The sequence below is a fragment of the Arachis ipaensis genome, chromosome B09, assembly GCF_000816755.2.
Source record: "Arachis ipaensis cultivar K30076 chromosome B09, Araip1.1, whole genome shotgun sequence".
NCBI lineage: Eukaryota > Viridiplantae > Streptophyta > Magnoliopsida > Fabales > Fabaceae > Arachis > Arachis ipaensis.
The window spans coordinates 79,603,575-79,614,830 of record NC_029793.2 but is presented as its reverse complement, the minus strand read 5'-3'; positions in this window follow the sequence as shown (position 1 = coordinate 79,614,830).

Here is an 11,256-nt window from a genome sequence, read left to right as displayed (position 1 = left end):
CCTATTCTCCCCTTTCCTCATCCCTCCACAACCACCAAACCGCCCCTGCCTCCACCTCAGACCGCCACCATACTGCCACCCATCGCCGCTGAGTCACCAACACCACCACCATCTCTCAAGCCTACTTTCTGTTTCTACACACCAAGTTCCGCCGAACACCGATTTTATTTTCCAATTAGTCAGTTAGTTGCATATTTTACAGTTTTTGTCGAAATAGAATAGTTAGAGATGTATGATTGTAGTGGATTTTAGGTGGTTAGGTAGCTAGGATGTGGTTAGTGGATTTAGGCCTGATAATTGCACCGTTCATGCTACTTGTTTTTTTTATCTGATTCGCAATTCTAAATATGCTGTGATGATTCTGTTCATATGTTGTTCTTCATATTTGATGTTGCTGTTGAACTGTTCTTTACTGTTCTTACTAATTGTTAATCTTTTCAGCACTATTTAATTTCATATGAACTGATTTTTCCTGCTGTTTACTACCCGTGAACATCCAATTTTAGCCAGAATGCTGCCCAATTTTCTGTAAATTTATGATTTAATCTACTCCATTCATGTATTGGTTTGAAAACCCATTATTTTGCATTACTTGGCTACAACCAAACCAATTCATGAATGCACGGGCTAGCATTCTTATTCCTTTTGGTTCCCTGAGTACTAAATTGCTTATTGATGATTTTATTCTCATTTTAAACTTACTTTATCTATAGGAATTATCATCAATAAACTGCAATCCTTGCTTGAATATGAGTTGATTGTTCCTCAAGTTTGTGAATTTCTTGGTAACTAGGAAAACCATTCTCATGCCACTCACTTTAACTTCCTTTTAACTCCTAACCAGTTTAGCTTTCTAACTTCCCTTTTTAATTTTTTTTACCTAACTACTTTAACTTTCTAACTCAAGGCATGATTACTGTTTTTCCTAATTCACTTGAATTCCACTTCTATTATATTTTGTGATGCTATGAGCACCTAAAGTTGATGATCCGATCCGGCAGCGACATCCCATCCGAGCCTGACACTGCTTCTGAGCCATCTGATGTAGAGGCGGATGATCATGAGGAGGAGGCACATGCCCAGGCAGAGCAGGGAGGACCTGAGCAGGCTGCACCATACCATGAAGAGCCCCATCAGATCCAGGCCATAGATCCAAAGATTCCTCTACAGACAGAGCCTCTGCTTCAGCAGGTAGCTCCTCCTACACTTACCGAGACTGCAGATCCTCAGTCTACCACAGAGTCACCGGCAGCCCATCCTTCCGGAGATGACACTTCTCACACCCAGCCTGAGTGAGAATCGAGAACGATGCTATTATTTAAGTGTGGAGAGGTCGCCATCTCTGGCATACTTTATTTTGGTGAACCACTCTTCAGACACTCTTTTTTTTATCCTATTTTGCTTATTTTTCTGTATTTTTATCTTTATTTTTATTTTTATTTTTATCTTATCTTGTCTTTCAGTACTTGCACATTTTCTGTATTTTTACAGTATTTCTGCATTTTATACTTTAGTTTATATATTTATCTTAGATATTTAGTTTAGTCTAGTTGCAATTTTAGTTATTAAGTTGTGATATAGAATATATATGGATTAATTAGTTTAGTTTACCCTTTCAGCATGCGATAACATGGATTAATTGAAAATAAAAAGAGTAAACTAAAAACTTTAGTATAACAGAATCACAACAATCTACACACTGTATATATATAGCAATAAATGATTTATTAATTTACACAATATTTTTCAAGGAAGAACACTAAGATTTTAAGGGCCACCCTAAGATTCACATTGAGAATAATGAGAACTCTTGATTTCTACTTGCATGATATACATAACTGATATATGGTTTTTGAGCCAAAGAACACATAGCCTGTGAGTTTTTGAGCTTATTTGTATGGTTACATTATTTAATCATAATTATTTCATTCTTGTGTGTTCGCCCTTCTTTTTTATTTTGGTAATCTTTACTTTGTTTTAATCTATATATCCATTATAGAATATAGATACATACCAAGAGATGATTGAGGCCATCATTTAAAATTTTCCTCACTTTTCCCAAATAAGCTTACCTTTTACATCACCCTTGTTAGCCCCCTTGAGCCTTTAATCCCCTCTTCTTCTATAACCACACTACTAGCCTTAAGCAGAAAAACAAATTAAAAATTCCAAGTTGAATCTTTGGTTAGCTTAAAATAGAGATTATGTATCCACTAAGTGTGGGGAAACACGGAAACATGGGTTGATAGGAGAGGATTAATTCAATAAGATAATAAGGATTTTGGGAGCATGCTCATGTAAAATCAAATTAAACCAAAACACCATGTGCACTGATATATGTTAAAAAAAAATCTATTTTATAATATAAATAGATAAATAAGGGGACAAAATTACCCCAACAATAAGTTTAGTGAAGAAATCAATGCACATAAGGTGAAATTCAAAGTAAAGTTAGTACATGAGTATATAATAAAAAAGTGAAAAAATTTGGGTAGCTAGGTAAAGCATTTCAAATTATATAAAGTATATGTTAGGTGAGACCTTAGACTAATTAAGGATTCAACTTATAGCTCACTTAGCCTTATATATATATATATATATCCCTACCTTTACCTTGGCCCCATTACAACCTTTAAAAGACCTCATGATCTTTGTATGTCTGTATTCAATATTTGTTGATTGGTTAGATGACGAACAAAGTTTTAGAAAGCAAGAATAGAAAAGAATAGAGTGATTAACCCTAAACACTGAGTGACTAGAGAGTAAACACAAAATCCAGTGAGGGTTCAATAGCTCATCACCATATATCTCTATTTAAATATTTAATTGTCTTGCAAGCTTATGAAATATTTTAACCCAACTCAATTGTGACAGTGCTTTAACATGATTTAGGTTTGGCTATACATATATAATTCCTTAAAAATATGAATTAGATTAACCACATGTAAGCTCTATATATATATATGTGGGTAATAATTAAAATTGCATGATTCATGTAGGTAGTTTGCATTTAGAATAGATTGTATTGCATGAGATTCCACCATTCTAACTTTACCCTTTCACTTGGATTTAGCATGAGGACATGCTATTGTTTAAGTGTGGGGAGGTTGATAAACCCATATTTTATGATGTATTTTGTGCTCAAATTGAGTGTTTCTATCAATTCTTCACCCACTTATTCATGTAAATTGCATGGTTTTACTTTTCCTTCCTTATTTTATGATATAAGTGAAAAACATATTTCCTATGCTTTAAAAATATTAATTTTAATTATCCTTTACTATCATTCGATGCTGTGATTTATATGTTAAGTATTTTCAGATCTCATAGGGCAGGAATGGTTTAAGGGACAAAAAGAAAACATACAAAAATGGAAGGAAAACATAAAAATGGAGTTTTGAAGAAAAGGCAGCGAGGCGAACGCATGGACGACGCGAACGCGTGCCTAGCGCGAAAATGCAGCGACGCGAATGCGTGGATGACGTGGACGCGCGCCTTGAGCAGAACGTAATTGACGCGTATGCGTGACCGATGCGTACGTGTGACAAGGAAAACTCCCAGATGACGTGAACGCGTGACCCACGCGGATGCGTGACAGACGCCACATACAGGAATCTGCAGAAAACGCCCCCAGCGATTTCTGGACCCTTTTTCGGCCCAAATCCAAACCAGAAACACAGAATATAAGCTAGAGAATGGAGGAATCAAAGGAGAGACGGAGAACAACTTAGTAATACATAATTTTAGGTTTTAGATGTAGTTTTTAGAGAGAGAGGTTCTCTCCTCTCTCTTAGGATTAGGATTAGGATTAGGATTTCTCTCAAGTTTAGGATTATTTCTCTTCAATCACAGGTTCAATATTCCTTTAATTTACTTTCTAGTTTTATTTACTTCATTACTTTAATTGTTATTTATATTTTCAATATGGCTTATGAACCTTTCCATGTTAGGACTTGAATTTATGTTTAAATGCAATTTGAGGTATTTCAGATTTAAGATTTCTTTCTTTTATTTATGTTACTGCTGCTTCCCATCTGAAGGCATTTTTATTTGAGTAGATTTATTTTCTCCTTTTAGCCTTGGTTAAGTAATTGGTAACACTTGAGTTATCAAACTCAGCTGTTGTTTGAACATTGGAATTTGCTGATTGATTTGAATTCCAATAATTCTAGTCTTTTCTTAGGAATTGACTAGGACCTGAGGAATCAAATTGATTCATCCACTTAACTTACCTTCATAGTTAGAGGTTAATTAAAGTGGGACCAAAATCCAATTCTCATCACACCTGATAAGGATAACTAGGATAGGACCTCAAATTCTCATACCTTGCCAAGAGTTTTATTATTTATTTAAATTAATTCCTACAGTTTACTTTCTTGCCATTTACTATTCTTGCTTTTTATCTTATACATTAAAAAAATCCAAAAATATACTTTTTTCCATAACCAATAATAAATCACACTGCCCTGCAACTCCTTGAGAGATGACCCGAGGTTTAAATACTTCAGTTATAAATTTTATTAGGTTTTGTTACTTGTGACAACCAAACTTTTGTAAGAAAGGAATTCTTGTCGGTCTAGAAGCTATACTTACAACAGGAATTTATTTGTGAAAATTCTAGATCGCGCGAGAGTTTCGTTCTTCAAGAGGAGATCAAGGACTATTGGTGTGGCTTTGATCACTTGCAGCCTGCCATAGAAGAAGATCATTCACAAGCAAAGAAGATAATAGTACCAGAGTTACTTCAGAAAGACAAAGCAACTCCAATTCTCAATCTAATCCTATCACTTATTTCTAATAGCTAACTTCTTAAAAGCTAATTTACACAACACCTTCTGATTCCACTTGACTAAGACCTGCAAGACAACTATAGATTGCTTCAAGCCACAATTCTCGTGGGATCGACCCTGACTCGCTCAGGTATTACTTGGACGACCCAGTGCACTTGCTGGTACTACTGATGTTGTACGAAATAGTGTGGGTTTTGCGTACACACGTACCAATGACCTCCCCATACTTAAAGGTTTGTACCGTCCTCGGTGCATCCAAAGATGAACGAGGGTGGTACGGCAATGATACGAATTGCCACCTTTAGCTAGTCGATCAACCGGTTATTGCATGTTCTTTCTCCCGCTTTGCTTGTTGCTTATGGTGACTCTCCTATTAAAGATAGAAAATAGGATAGTAAGATGGGTGGATACAGAAGTAAAGAAGCATAGATTGTTAGAATGAGGTAAGAATCACTAAAATGAGTGAGTGAATAAGTTTGTGACATGAAGGAAACAAGTGTGTGTATTCCAAGTTGCGCAGTTTAGAACACACACTAGAATAGAAAGCTATGTCACAATTACACAAAAAGGGCATGCACTTCACTCATTCTAGTGTGCTTGAAATACTTTAAAAAGGAAACTTGTATGTTAAAATAAAGAAACAATTACTCTAGGAGCATAAAAGCATTCAAGCAATAATCAAGCAATTGTGAATTGGATAATGAAGGAAAGTTTGTTTGCAACACCTAATTGACATGAAGTGAAAAACATGGCATGCATAGTCCACAAAGCTTAAAAAGCTCAAAAAATGTCTCTAGGTGAGCTTACGATCCAATTTCACAATTCCTTAATTTCAATGCATCGACTAGGTGACTTAAATAAAAATCAATCATAGCAAGCATCACCTAACAAAAAATGCATCAACTAAAAACAAATTGCCTAATGGTAGATAGTGAATTCAAATTACATGGTAGCTACAACATATAATTTAGAAATCCAAAGACATTCTCAAAGGCAATGTTATGAGTACTTGGTATGTACAAATATTCAACATTCAAAATTCAATACCAAGTAACAAAGTATGACCTCAATAAAGATATCCAACAATAAATAGCAATAAAAATCCAGCAGCAATATACAACAAATCAGCAATTCAAATCAATAATCCAACACTTACCACAAAAATCTAACCTATATTAACAACCTAATCTACTAAAAATAGAAAATTAGACTGACTACTAATGAATGGAGATTGTTGTGGATGGTGGTTGAAGGAGGGAAAAAAAGAGAGGAGAAGATATGGGAAAAGAAGAATAGAAAGGGAAGAAGAAGAAAAGAGAAGGAATGAGTGATGAAGATGCGTTGTGTGTATGCACGTAGGGCCGTGTGTACGCATAAAAGGTGTAAAGTGGGGGTGTGTGCATGGACAAGTATGTGCGAGTGCTTCAGGCAGAAGGTGAAAATCAGTTTGTGCATACGCACAGATGTGTGCATACACACATTAGGAGTTTTTTTTTTGGAATATAAAACATCAAAACTTAACATCCAATTCGACATCTGTGCGTACGCATACAGGTCCGTGCGTACGCACAAGAAGCGAAACAAAGGAGATGCAAACGCACAAGGGTGTGCGAGCACTCCCAACAGAAAGGGTGCAAACTAGTGTACTTACGCACAGCTGGGTGCGTACGCATAAGGTGCAGAACTGGGGTTGTTGTACGTACGCACAGGTGTGTGCGCGCGCACATGCTCTATTTTTTTCCAAAAATTTTAACGCCTCCAAGGCATCAAACATGACATCCAAAATAGCTTTTCAAACCCAAAACATATCATTCCTCAAAAACACATGATCAAAACAAAAATGCAACTAAACTAAGCCTAGAATTCAATTAAACTAAGCTAACTAAGAAAAATAAAAATGCACTAAACAAAACCTAAAAGAATAAGAGAGTTAGAAGGATGTTACCATGGTGGGGTGTCTCCCACCTAGCGCTTTTATTATTGTCTTTAGGTTAGACAATTGGGAGAGCCCTTGCTATGGTGGCTTGTGCTTGACTTCCCCACCAATGCTTGAATTTCCAATGTCCTCTGGGATCCCAATCCTAACCATTAAAAAAACAAAAGGTAACCAAAAAGCAAGCTACTCACATATTAACATATTTACAATAGCGAATAATATAACACCATTACAACTCCCTGGCAACGGCGCCAAAAACTTGATGATGGCCGAAAGTGGGTTTGGAATTTTTCTCGAAATAGAATTGGCGTTGCAAGTATAGTCCCAAACCAACAATCAACCAACATCAAAGTTTAAATAACGATTAGCCACAATTCAAACCAAATAACTGGGAGTTTTAAATCCCGGGTCGTTCTCCCTAGTTATTGCACTGAAGTGCTCAATTATTGGCTATGAGGGGATAAAAGATTTGATGGCAAGAGGCAAGAAATGTAAATAGCAAGGAATTAAAGAGAAAGCATGCAAGGAATTAAATGGAAAGCAATTAAAGCAATGAAAATGAAAATTAAATGGCAAAAGGGAACTCTTGGCAAGGATTGAGAGTTAAGGTTACCTATCCTAGCCATTGACTACAAACATGTGATGATTATGAAGAGTCAATCCTATTTAGTCAGCCTTAACATCGAGGATAAGTCAAATAGGCATAATTGATCTCAATCCATAAGTCCTAGCCAACTCACTAATTAACTTGGTGAATGACTAGCGTTAATGAAACCAAATCAACTAACTACCCTAATATATCAATCAAGAATGGACATTAATGACTTAAGATCACCAAAGTCCTCAATTCCAAGCCAAGAATGTGGAAAACTACACTAAAACTAACCCAAATATTTTATCAAACACTTGGTGTGCATGAAAATAAAAGCATATTAAATTGTAATGAAAATAAAATCTAAAGCTACCAATTGCAAGAAATTAATAATAACAACTCAATTAAACATCAATAAACAATTAAATTGTATTAAATGAAATGGAAATTAACAAGGGTTCACCAACATAAAAAGTAACTATAATGAGAAATTAACAAGATAAACTAAGAAAATTAAGGCAATAGAACAAATAAAAGAAAAAGAAACTAGATGAAAACAAGAATTAAAAAGAGAAATTAAACTAATAACCTTAATTTCTAGAGAGAAGGAGGAGCTTCTCTCTCTAAAAAATGACCTACAACATGATACTAAGATAAACCTAATTACTCTCCCCTTTGTTTCCTCTTGAATTAGGGTTGAAATAGCTTCACAAATGAGTTGGATTGGATTCTGGAGGCTCAAAAATTGCTGCCAGCATTTTGCATTTAATGAGATCACGTTCTGGGACTTGTGCATATGCACAGATGTGTGCGTACGCACACTTGCTGATTTTTCTCCTTGTGTGTACGCACAGAAAGTTGCTGATTTTCATCTCGTGCATACGCAACACTCTGTGTATGCAACACTCTGCGTACGCATGACTGCACGAACTTCCACCTGTGCGTACACATGAGTAATTGTGCGTACACACACTTGCTGACAAGCTCCAAACTTCATTTCTTCTTGATTTCTCCACTTTTGCATATTTTTTCCTCACTTCTTCAAGCCAGGTTAGCCTTGTAAGCTTGAAATCACTCAACAAACACATCAAGGCATCAAATGGAACTAAATTAAATAAAATTTAACAAATAAAGGCCTAAAAAGCATGTTTTCACTTTTAAGCACAATTTAGGGAGAATTTACAAAACCATGCTATTTCATTGAATAAATGTAGGAAAAGTTGATAAAATCCACCTAATTAGAGCAAATAAACACCATGAAATATAGATTTATCAAGTGGCTACCGCTAGGCCAATGTCAAAAAATTAAAGTTGACATTGACGTCGGCTCTCTAGGGGAACTGTGTTGTTAGGAACTTGGGTATCATGGGATCCCCAAAGTCTCACATTGAGTAGTATGGGATGCTTGATGTTGTATTCAAGGAGAGTAGTTCTTCTCCCTTAATAGCTTATTTTTAAGGAGCGGTTTCCCACTTTTCTTAGATACTTAACACTTACCCAACTACACAACCAAAATTCGAGAATGCAAATATCAAAAAATTCATTGACAGAGCATGTATGGGAAGAAAGAATAGGAAGACAGACAATTACTCTGAGTAGTTGTGGGTATATTTACATTGAAAAAATAAGACTTTTTCATAATATAAAGTAAAATATCAAGCCTTCTATCATTTTTTTAAAATAAAAATAAGGTGGTCTTTACCTGTTTTTGCAGCCACAAAAACCTGAAGAATTAAACCTATGCATTTCAAGCAACGTTTTTCAATATCACAAACTGAATCAACTTTCAGTGGCTTCCTTTAGTGAATTTTAGTGCTAGGGCATGCAATAACTCTTGTTAAGTGCTTAAAGGTAAAACTTTCATAGGACATATGAAGTGAAATTTTTAAAAGGAATAATTGAACCTAGCGATTTCAAGCAAAGTGCTTCAATCTATATATGCTAAATCTAAGGTTCAAGGTACAATTAGAAACAATGAGAAATAATATCTAACACCTGAAGAAGTTAAGAAGAAAGACCAAAATCATTTGTCAATTCTTACATTGTAATGCCTATCAATCTCTAGCAGTAACATCAATCATCTTATTGTAATTTGATTCAGATATGCTACTAAAACAAACAACACTAATTTTAAAAAACAACTGTAACTTTGGTAAACTATCAATGTAAATGGTAAAATGCTTTATTTATTCTATCCACAACTCATTTATCACCATATATATGTGTGATTTCACTGGTAGTTATAGAAAGATAAAGTCATACAATTAGAAATATTATAATAGCCTCTAAACACTTGCATAAATAAGAATGATAAATTTAGAGATATATACAAGATTTTTAGAAGATCAAATTCATCAAACGTATCACTAAATCATTAAATTGAATAAAAACATAGAAACATAGGTAATGTTTATTTTCAGAAACTAAAACTAGGATTCAGACTCATTATTGTGTTTGGTAGCCAGTGATTGGAACTAAAATTTTAGTTTCGGGACACAATTTTAGTCCCTTCAGTATCTCTAGAAAATGGGAAAACATGGGACTGAAATTTTGGAAATGGAGACTGAAACTTTAACAATATTTTCTTTAATACTTAAGGATATTTTAGTAAATATTCTTATTTCATCTCCATATTTATCTTGAATCAAATAGTATATTAAGACATAACCCAGTCATGTACAATTTACACCAGACAAAATATAGAGACTTAATTCAATCTCTGTCTCAATTACCCTTCCAAATGCAGCCTTAGAAAATTGGAATTATGGGATTCCCAAAGTCCCACATTGGATAGTATTGAATGCTTAATATTGTATTTAAAGAGATTTGTTCTTTTCTTAAATAGCTAGTTTTTGAGGTGTGGTTTCTCAGTTTTCTTGGATACTTAACAATGGTATCAGAGTCTTGGTTGTTGGCCCACAGGAAGAGCTATTTATAAGTTAGATTAAGGTAAATAGTGAATACTAATAAACAATAGTAAAGTGGCTACTGCTAGGCCAATGTCAACAAAGTAAAGTTGTTGTTGACGTCGGCTCTCTAGGAGAACTGTGTTGTTAGGAACTTGATGCGTGAGCATATTTCTCTTATTTTCTATTTATTTTAAGTTAGAATTTATTAAGTTTAAGTACATTTTAGTGTTAAAATTCACTTTGGATGCTACTTTGAGTTGTTTTGGTATTTTAATTATTTCATGTGAAGTTTGGATCAATTTGGTAGAGTTGTGTGCAAAAAAAAAAGAGAAGAATTGAAGACGCCCTCTAGGGCGCTAAATGCAAAGCAGCATTTAGCGCCAATAACTCAGCACAAAAGGGAGTTTCTACCCTCAAGGGCGTTAAAGGCTGCAACTGGCATTTAGCACCAAGCAATCCAGACCACAACCTCACTCATGGAGCATCTTTAGTTGGATTTAGCTTTTAATTATTATTTTATCTTTTATTTTTGTAATTTTATTTACAAATAAAATCATTTAGGTTTAGAATTTATTATTTTATTCTCAAATCAAATTAAGTTAGATATAAAAGAGAAAAGATTCACCCTTCGGGGGGATCTTCTCACTTCCGCACTTCCACACTTTCTGAACCCTAGTTTTCTCTCTGAAGCATGAGCCACTAAACCCCCTTAGTTAAGGTTAGGAGCTCTGTTTATTTCTATGGATTGAGACTATTACTTTTCTATTTTAATTAATCTATTGATTCAGTTTCAAGGATTACTTTCGTTCCTCATTTTATGAATCTGTGTAGATCGGAAGAATAACCCTTATTCTATTTGCGTTCTTATGATTCTTGGAAGAGATATTGGTGCACGAAATTGTGATCCCTGGTAATGGCTCCAAAAACTTGGTGCTCTAATCTTAATTCATGATTTGTCACAACTTCGATACAACTAACCAGCAAGTGCACTGGGTCGTCCAAGTAATAAACCTTACGTGAGTAAGGGTC